Source organism: Arachis duranensis, chromosome 6 (genome assembly GCF_000817695.3).
Source record: "Arachis duranensis cultivar V14167 chromosome 6, aradu.V14167.gnm2.J7QH, whole genome shotgun sequence".
NCBI lineage: Eukaryota > Viridiplantae > Streptophyta > Magnoliopsida > Fabales > Fabaceae > Arachis > Arachis duranensis.
The window spans coordinates 68,060,124-68,071,408 of NC_029777.3; positions in this window are offsets into that span (position 1 = coordinate 68,060,124).

Genomic DNA, 11,285 nt, shown 5'->3' on the forward strand with positions numbered 1-11,285 from the left:
TGGCTCACGAATAAAACAGGTTTAAACGGTCTAACTCATTTAACCCACGGACTAGCCCGTTTGACAACCTTAATATAGACTGGAAAATAACGACTAACAGAAAAAGACTGAATTAAGTATGTATTATATTTGGTATAAAATGTACTGAATTGAGTTATGTCTCAATATCATATTTTATTAAGATAAATATAAAAATTAAATGATAGATTTAAAACTTAAAAAGTTAAATGAGAGTATTTTAAAAAAAATAGTATAAATGTTTTCTTTATCATCTCTACAAATTTCAATCTCTTATGTCCTTATTTTTTGGAGACTCTGGATGAACCAAAATTTTAGTTTTAGATCACCAAACACAATATTTAATTTGAATTCTCCAAAAAACAATACTTAGTTTGAGTCTCCAAAAAAACAAAGGCAGCCTATAAGAAATTAACCTGACCTACTTTGTTACACTACATATATACTGGTACCTATAGTAATGCGAAATTGATGAATACAACAACGGTGAAAGCAATATTGCAGCTCCATTATGATCACATTTATTTTTTCCATAAACTCTAGTGTGTGAATGGCGAACATCATCATACTATCTCCATTAATTTTCTTTTAAAATGGGAGAGTTTTATTAGCATTTGAATATATTTCTAGGGAAAGGGGTCTTTACCTTCGGTGTTGGGTGGTAGTAGTTAAAGGAGTAACGCCAAAAGACTGAAAATGTGATTTTTCTTCTGATAATATATTCATGTGCATGAATTTATTAAAGTAATAAAGTTTAGTTAACAATTATTAATTATAACTTCTCTCTAATCCTTATCCTTCCACTTTTTCTACTCTCAATCTTTCCTTTCCTTCAGATTTTCAGTTGCATTCATTTTTTATTTAAAGTAATTAATAATTAGATCTTTAGAAATTTTGACTTTACATAAATTAATTTTTAAAAAATACAAATTAAACATTTTATAATAACAAATAATAGACATATTACGTTCTTTTTTTAATTTATCATGTAAAATTTAATTACGGTGCTTATGTATATCGTTAATTATGGTGATGTATTAATTTACAAAAAATCATCATAGAAATAACAAATTTTTTAGCGAAACTTCAACTGTTTTATTAGGATTCGCAAAATTCTTAGTTCGAAGACTACTTGTTATCGTGAAGAACTTAATTGGTACTTTTTTTTTCCAAAACTAATTAATTAGTCTGAGATCGAAATATTTAAAAACTTAATTGTCGCTTTACTTTTATACGTATGTTTGGATGAAAAGATCAAACAGAAACTCTTTTTGAAATGATATTACCATAAAAACAGTGACAGATCCAAAAAATTGTGATAGTGAGAGCAAAATATATATAATATAATAATAATTTTTATAATAAAAATATTATGTGTACATAAAAATCAATTATCAAAATATTCATTTATTATTATATATTTATATATAAATATATGTATTATTTAATTTATTTTTAATGTGTATTTTTTGTTCAATATGTATATTGGTAGTTATTTTTTATGTACATATAACATGATTAGTCTTTAAAATATCTAATTTACAAATTAAAATAGTAAAATAATACTTAAATAATAACACATAATTTAAAATTTTATTATTTAGGTTTTATATTTTAAAAAAAATTGAGTAATCTTTTTCTTAACAATACAATCGAAATATCTCTCTTTTTATATAGAATAATGCTACATATTCAAGTTTTTTTTGTTAAACAAGTCCAACCAAATTAATCTAAGATAACAAAAATCAGTTATGACTAGCATTATTCTACGTCTTATTGTTTAACTTGGTTAGACTTAGTTCATAAACAATTATTGTTGTAACACCCTAATTATCCTAAGCCTTACATCGCGTTTTAAAGTAAAGGTTAATCAAAGGTTACGACAGTTCTAAAGCTTATACATATTATATAGAAAGAAGTAATATATATTCTAGAATCCCGATGAAGGATACAGCTCAAAAACAGCATTTGAAAAGCACAAAACGTACACACAAAGCTACAAACTTAACGCACAAGATATAGAGATAATATACCAAAATATCAGAGTATGATAGTATAAAGATCTAGTCACGGCTCGCGAAGTTTAAGCCGGCTAGCTATATACAGACAACACAGAATTTTGAAAGTTAAAAATAGCTTATACAAGTTTTCTCTCTCAAAATAAGCCTATAGACAAAAGTAAATACAAAAGTGAGAGATATAAACAAAATAATCAAAAAGACTTCAAAATTAAATGGAGATCCTCCGCTCTGTCACCACCAAGCAACTCACCGAGGTGGGTTGCGACCTGTATATGAAAAAGAACAAGAGAATATGGATTGAGAATCGGAGGTTCTCAGTATGGTAACAGTGCCCAATGATATAAGATATAAGACCTCGGGACGCCAGAGGCAATCCTAAAACTTCATATCCATCACAAGATTCATCTTAAATCATAACTAAAACATTACAGAATAAATTAAACCTTAACATAATAAAAGGGGTAGTCTATCTTAAGGGATTTTCAAATCTAACAGTTATCCGCTGTCCCACAGCCTTCACCAACCTATCCTCCATGCGATCCCATTGCCACCACCTTCTGAACCTCCTCAATCCCAGTAGAAAATACAATTAATATCAATGCAAGGAAAACACAAGTATAGGCATATATGGCAAGAAACTCAACTAAGCAAGCAATTACAAGTCGGCAAAGTAAACAAACAGACAAAAGATGCACATGATGAATGCCTATCCTATAGGCTGTGATATCACATTGTCAGTTCAACTGCCAACTCGACACATCTCCATGGAGATGGAGATGTCTCCCTTCAGAATCATAATGGGAACCCCCGAGATATGCTCGGAACACCGTCTAGGATTTTGTGCCTGCACACTCTAGTGATCCAAAGAGATACGAGCGGAATACTCTTGCCACGGACCTCACATCTCAACGTAAATGGGACGAACCACCACCCTTATGCCACCGCCGCTACCTCGACAGGCGGGATCCAACGATCGTCCCTGCCAGGTGCATAGTGTCTCAACAATCTCAATTTAAAAATGTTACACCAGTGGTTATTCAAAAATTCATTATTTTAGTATATCAATGATTCATCATTTCTATCCCAAGTCCTCAACTCATCTCAACCACTGCCAATTCAAAATTTCAATTCCAAACTCATCAGTTCATTAGTTTCTCAATCCATTGTCAGTAATCACCAATACTGGACGCAGCCTTATCACTCAACCAAATCCATCCTCAGTACACCAGAAACCTAAGCCTCCGCTCTCTAACTTTTAAAGGTAATACCCAAATAATTTCACCCAAGACCTTCTCTATGTTTTAACATCCAAAAACAAGTCAAAAAGTCTTAAATAAGTGTCACAAAAGTTTATAAGCTTGTTGGGAAGGCAAAACAATTAAAAACAAGATTTTAGTTGAAAAAAGGACATGTGCGTACGCACAGGGCTGTGCGTGCGCACACCCAGGAGGATTTTCAAAGTGTGCGTACGCATAGAGGCATGCGTACGCACAAGTGTAAAATTTTTTAATTCTGTTTGTCGCACAAGGTGTGCGAACGCCCTCAACAGAATGCACCTTCCAACATGTGTGTGCGCACAGCTTGCCAAACTTCGTTGGTTGTGTGTGCGCACAGAGTGTGCTAGCACTCCCATCAGTAGCCATGTCCCCGTGTGTGCATGTACACAAGTTCAAAAATCCACGAGGTGTGCGTGTGCATACAAATTTGAAATCACAAATTCTGCAACATTCACATAATTTAGATTTTGACACCAAACTTTGAATGATCATAACTTTCTCTACAAAAATCTATTTCCTACAAACTTTATATCCATTTAAAGATTTTTCAATGAACTTTAAGTTAAAGCAAATTTCATCTAATTTTGAAAAATGAGGCTCAAGTTATGATCCGTCAAAGTTTACCAAAATTTCGTTTTTACCAAAATTTCACAAGGTTCTCAATTTTCTATTTTCACAACCAAATCCAAACCAAAACTACATTAACTCCATCCCACATCAGATTTTACCATTTATGCCACAATTCACTACTCATACCATCAAATTCTCAAATCCAATTATCCATGATTTCACACTAAAATCCCTTCTCATCCAACAAACTTAACAATAATCATTTTACTACTTTCAATCATCAACATCAACCTCATTCATTCTCAATATCAATAATCAACATTGTTTAACAACATCAACAATATTTCTCATCCAAATTCATCACACATCATACATCAACAACATTATCAACAACATCAACAACATCAATTCCTCATACATCATCAACTAACCAAATTCAACAACCACATCAATCCAAACCTATCCTATGGGTCACTAGTCTAAGTATCCAGAAATATTATATATTACATAGAGAAAATCAAAATCATACCTTGGCCGATTTCCAATATGCCAAAAATCTAAAATTGAACTCCAACAAGCTTCCAACTCAAATCCAAAGGCTCCCAAATGTCCAAAGCAATTTAAACAAGCTCCAATATTCCAACTAACATCATTTATTTCACATATATCAAAACCTAACACTCAAAATTAATCAATGTGCAAGGGTTCTTGAGAAACCTTACCTCATTCACTAAAATTTGGGATAGAACCCAATATTTTCTAACTAATAATTAGTACCTAAACAACCAAAACACAAATTTTACTCAAGACCAACATTTACCAAACTCGGAATTCTTAGGGCAGCAAGAAGGAAGGAAAAATTTGAAATCTTACCTATGAAAGTTAGATGAAATAACGGGCTCGGCGAGAGTTTCACGTAGCCGCTAACGGCACGCGAATCGGAGTACCGTAGCTTGAGATACAAACAAAAAAAGTTGTATGTGAATAGTGCTCTCTCTTCTCCTTCTTCTCTCAATGCAGCTGTGTTTTGTGTTTGTGGGGGAATGAATGAGCTCATTTAGGTTCATTTAAGCTTATATATATATTGGGTTTGGGCCCAACTTGGGCCCGGTCTAACCCATTAGCTTTTTTAGTCCGTTTGGCCTAACTTTTGGCCAAACCTTTAAAATTAACGTCCGGTTTTTTACTTTAAATATTTTTCTGAAATTTTCTACTATTTTTAATTTTTCTCACAGAGTACCGGACAAACTTAAACTGGTCGACCGGTTCGTCTGTCGATTCGCGGTTTTACTCGGTTTTTCATAGAAAATACATTTTCTGACTCAAAAAAATCTACTGAGTCCAAAAATCATATTTAAATCCTCTAATTCTCATTCTAAATTTTTGGATCCTATTTTTTGCAACATTAATTATTTAATTAAATGATTAATTAGTCTCGATTCTTACAATTGTAGAGTCAAATTTAATAATTTAATAGAAGCAAATAAATATTATTATTATATACTACTCAAAAAAATTTCAAATTGTTGCCCCCACAACCACACACGTACATTTGGTGATTAATTTTATATGTACATATAATATTTTTATATAACAAATTATCTTAAGTAATAATAAAATATTATAAAGAGAAATAGACATAAAATCTTAGTCCATTTTTTATAACTAGACATTATATATCCTTTGCATAAAATTCTAGTCCATATGTAATTAGCGATATGTAATTCTGTAACATAATTTATTACTATTTTTTTTCATGCGTTAGTATTAGGGGTGGCAATGGATAGAGTAAGATTTGGAGTTAACCTTAACCCTACTTGCATGTTGAAATTTTGTTATAAACTTAACCGTATTCTACTCGCGGGTTGATAATATCCAACCCTAATCCTATACGTTTTTAACCTGCGAGTACCTGACCCTACCCATGAGTTACAAAAAAAGATGCACCATTATTATATAACTTGATGATAATTTAAAATAAAACTGACTTTTACGTAAAAAAAGTATTAAATTATCAATTAATGATCTTTTTTAGTAGCTAAGGATCTTTTATATTTAGTGAGAGGTCTTTCGTCTAACATTCACTTGAAACATATTTTTATATAAGTATATAACATATAAATATATAGAGTGTAGATTAGTCAGATAGGGTTGAGGTTCAACCCACACCCTATCCGACCCGCACGAGAATCTTACCCATAACCTATCTTACCCTATTCGAGTGGGGTCAAATTAAGTACTCGCGGATAGGATGCATGTTTTCACCCCTAATTAATATTAGTATAATATTTTACTATTATGTTAAGTCATGTTGAAATAAGTAATAACACTATAATAGAAAAAATTTGGAACCGAAAATTCTTTCCTAAATATTATTGGATCTTACAAAAAAAAAAAACAAATTTCATTCACACTTTTGTAGTCATTTTTTTCTTGAGGTACATACCTCGTCTCCATTACAATTGTTGCTACATGAAGCTAAGAAGACATCCTCCCCTCACTCCTCAAGAATTATAACAATGAAAACTAAAATCAGAACAAAATGACCAGCAACAGTGACATTATGTTTATTTACGGATAACTAGTGTTTATGTCTCTAATAATATTATAGAATAATTTCTTCGTTTAATTATTTTTTAAGATAAAAGATATATCAACTATTTATATTTATGGTGTTACTATATGTGCAAATATTTTTGTAATAAGTCTAACTAAATTATTACAAGTTCGGTAAAAGAAAAGGTACGTATGCGTTATAAGATTTTTCTTCTCTGCGCTTCTTTAACACAGAAATTTTTGTTGGGGAGCACATAAACTTATTGATATAGGATAGAGACTTTTACACATAGCACATAAATTTTTGCACATAGTACATATATTTTTGTTGTAAATGTATTTTGTAAGTTAAGTGAGTCAATGTTCTGGGTATGCGGTTATTCAAAAATGTCTATGTTGTGCACTAAAATTTATGTGTTGTGCATATTTTCTTAGTTGGGTGTCAATGTTCTGGATATATGGTTCTTCAAAATTTTATGTGTTGTGCACCAAAATTTTTGTGTTGTACTTTTTTGTTGGTTGGCTGTCAATGTTTTAGGTATATGGTTCTTCAAAAATTTATGTATTGGAAATCAAAATTTCTATATTGTGCACCGAAGTTTCTGTGCTATGCATAAAGAATTTTTTGTGATGCGTATTTTGTTAGTTGGGTGTCAATATTTTGTGCATGTGATTCTTTAAAAATTTCTATTATATGCACCAAAAGTTATGCATTATGCACCAATATTTTCGTGTTGTGCATCAAAATTTATGTGGTCGTTAATTTTGCTTAACATAAAGACGAGTACAACTATGACGATGGTGATAATGAAGTAGGACGTTGAGGAGAAAGAATGAGGAAAAAAATCAATGAAGAAGAAATCAAAGACGATATTGATGTTGTTGAAGAAGAAGACACTAAAAAAAAGCACGCATATGTGACTTAATTAGATTTGGTTGAAAAATCGCTTGATTGCCTAGTTTTTGTGACATGGTTGAAAAATCACATGGTTACCTTGCTTTATTGTTATACTCGTTATGAAATAAAAATATTTAATAATATTACATTATAGCTTATTACATTTCTATCTACTATTTACCATTGCTTTAATAGAATTTATTATACTATATTGATAGTAATTTTATAATTCTATAAACAATTAAAAAATTTATTAAATTAGAGAAATTATGTATAAATAAAAGAATAATTTTGATGCAATATTTTTTAGATTTTAAATTTTATTAAAGTTTTTTTATCTTTAGAAATTAAATGTTAGAGTGAGAGAAGAGGGAGAAAAGTGATAATAGGAAGAGAAAGAGGAATCCTCATTACAATAGAGAGAGTGAGAGAGATATAGGGTGGAATATGAAATGTTTTCAATAAAACCAACCTTGTTTGATCTATTGGAGTCGGTCGATGCTAGTTGATTAGTTTGTCGGGGTCAAGCAACATTGGTCGACAGTTGGATGGTTGGCCTGTTGGCTCCTAGGTCGGTTGAGGTTGGTCAACAGGCAAATGATTAAGAGGCAATGAGCTAACATTGATCGGACACTACAAGAAATTATCGGAATAGCGACCAATTTTTTTTGAAAATCGGTCGCTAAACCCTTTGCGATCGATTTAGCGACCGATTCTGATGGCCGCTGAAACTTTGGTCACTAATTTGAAAATAGCGACCAACTTTGATCGCTAACCGTTATCGACCGATATTACCGACTGATTTTCAACCAATGCTACCAAACTAGTACCAAACGATATTGGTCACTAATAAAATCGATCACTAACTAGCGACCACTTTTTTAAATTGGTCGCTGAGAAAATCGGTCGCTAAATAGCGACCAACTTCTCGGTCGCTAAATTGGTTGCTAATAAAATCGGCCACTGATGTCTGACCTAAAAATCTAAAATCGGTTGCTAAATCAGTCACTGTTACTGGTTTTCTAATTATAGATTTTTTACTAATTATTCACAATATCTATATCGAAATAAAGAAATTAAAAGGGACAAAATTCATAAATACATCAAATTTTATGATCTATAATCCAAATGTACATTGATAGCTCACAACCCTAATGAATATGGTACATTGTTTCAATGCTTCAAGAAGCTCACACCAAGTCCAGAGCTGAATCCCTTGAAGAAATTTCTCAACATGAGGCTTTAAGCTTGGTGCTTCCATAGATTCAATCTCCAAGAAATCAATGATAAAGGATAAATATCGGTCTAGAATTTCTCAAAGGAATTTCGATGCAAGTATAGTCCAAATTAACAATTTATGCACCAATCAAAGTTTAAAAAAGTTGTCACAATACAAATACAAAATAACCGAGAATATTAATCTGAGGTCATTCTTCCTAGGAATTGCAATTGAGTATTCAATTATTGGCTATGAAGTGTATATTTTTGGGGTTTTGGGGATGATGAACAAGAAATGTAAGTTACAAGAAAGTACAGGAAACTCAAATGGTGAAAAGGTCTTGGCAAGGGTTGATGGTTAAAGTTCACTATCCATGTCACCAACCACAATATGATAATTACAAGGATTAATCCCACTTAGTCATCCCCAATGTTAGAGAAAAGTCAAATGGACTTCATTAATCCTAGTCCATAAGTCCTAGCCAACTCACTAACTAATTTAGCAAGAGACTAGAGTCAATGGAAACAAATTATCAATCACTTGGATATTAGTAACTCAAGATCACCCAAGTTACCAACCCAAGCCAAGAATAGAAAAATCTAATTTATAGCTAAAAAAATATTTTATCAAACACTTAGAGTACAATAAAAGTAAACCTCATAAATTGAAAGAATTAATAAAAGTCATAACTAACACAAACAAGAAATCAATAATAGCAACTAAGGCAAACATCAAAAGACATGAAAATATAAAATTGTATTAAAAGGGAATTGAAATTGACAAAAGAGTTCATGAACTAAAATTGGCAAAATAAAGAGATTAACAAGAGAAGTTGGATAAACTAAGGTATTATAACAAATAAAAGTAAAGGAAAACTAAATTGAAAGAAGATTAAAATCTAGATCTAAGAAATTGAAATAAGAACCCTAAAACCTAGAGAGAGGATAGAGACTCTCTCTCTAGAATTCTACATCTATCTAAAACTAAAAATAATCTAATGTGTGTCTTCCCCCTATCCTGCTTCACTCCCAGCCTCTTATCTTCCGTTTGGGCTTGAAACTGGTCCAAAAACCAGCTCAAAAATCGCCCCCAGCATTTTTCCTTTAGTGAGGCACGTGACGCTTGTCACGCGTACGCGTCGTCGAACTTTGCACAAGGTCATGCGTACGCATCGGTGGACGATGCTCCTGGTCACGCCCACGCATCGGTGGACGATGCTCCTGGTCACGCGGACGCGTCGAGACTAGCTTCTCAAATCTTTAATTCTTTATGTTCCTTCCACTTTTGCATGCTTCCTTTTCATCCTCTAAGTCATTCTTGCCCGATAACCCTGAAATCACTTGACAAACATATCACGGTATCAAATGGTAATAAGAGAGGATTAAAAATTAGCAATTTTAAGGCCTAGAGAGTACGTTTTCATTCTTAAGTACAAATTAGGAAGGATTCACAAAATCATACAATTTATATGAATAAGTGTGAAAATAGTTGACAAAATCCACTCAATTCAATCCAAAATAAACAATAAAATAGTAGTTTATCAATCTTCTCTCACTTAAACAGTAGCATATCCTCATGCTAAGCTCAAGAAAACCACAAGGGGTAAAGGGGAATGGTAAGACTTGTGAGATGCGACCTATCTACATGCATGCAACTCTGTGTAAAATGCTTCTACCTACTTGGTTAAAAGTAAATTAACCTCCAAGAATATATATATATATATGAACAAGTAGGGCTAAGATAGTATGATGATTCATGAATTTCACTAATTTGAATCTCAAAATGAAGTACGAATAGACTTGCAAGAAGAAAGCTCATGAAAGTCGGGAACAAGAGATTGAGCATCGAACCCTCACCGGAAGTGTTTGCACTATAATCTCTCTAGTGTTGGAGGGTCAATTCTCTCAATTCTCTACTAATCTTTCTTTCTAAGGCTTGTTCTTATTCTACTAATCAACATATGATAAATGAGTAGTGATGAGCGGATAATTTATACGCTTTTTGGCATTGTTTTTAGGTAGTTTTTAGTAAGTTTAAGCTACTTTCAAGGATGTTTTCATTAGTTTTTATGTTAAATTCACATTTCTGGACTTTACTATGAGTTTGTGTATTTTTCTGTGATTTCAGGTAATTTCTGGCTGAAATTGAGGGACTTGAGCAAAATTCTGAAAAAGGCTGACAAAAGGACTACTGATGCTGTTGGAATCTGACCTCCCTGCACTCGAAATGGATTTTCTGGAGCTACAGAACTCCAAATGGTACGCTCTCAATGGAGTTGGAAAGTAGACATCCAGAGCTTTCCAGCAATATATAATAGTTTATACTTTATTCGGAAATTGACGACGTAACTTGGCGTTGAATGCCAAGTACATGTTGCTGTCTGGAGTTAAACGCCAGAAACACGTCATGATCCGGAGTTGAACGCCCAAAACACGTTATAACTTGGCGTTCAACTCCAAGAAAAGTCTCAGCTCGTGGATAGATCAAGCTCAGCCCAAACATACACCAAGTTGGCCCCGGAAGTGGATTTATGCATCAATTACTTACTCATGTAAACCCTAGTAGATAGTTTAGTATAAATAAGACTTTTTACTAGTGTATTAGGAATCTTTTGGCCATTCGGTCTTTTGATCATTCAGGGGGCTGGCCTCTCGGCCATGCCTGAACCTTTCACTTATGTATTTTCAACAGTGGAGTTTCTGCACACCATAGATTAAGGGTGTGGA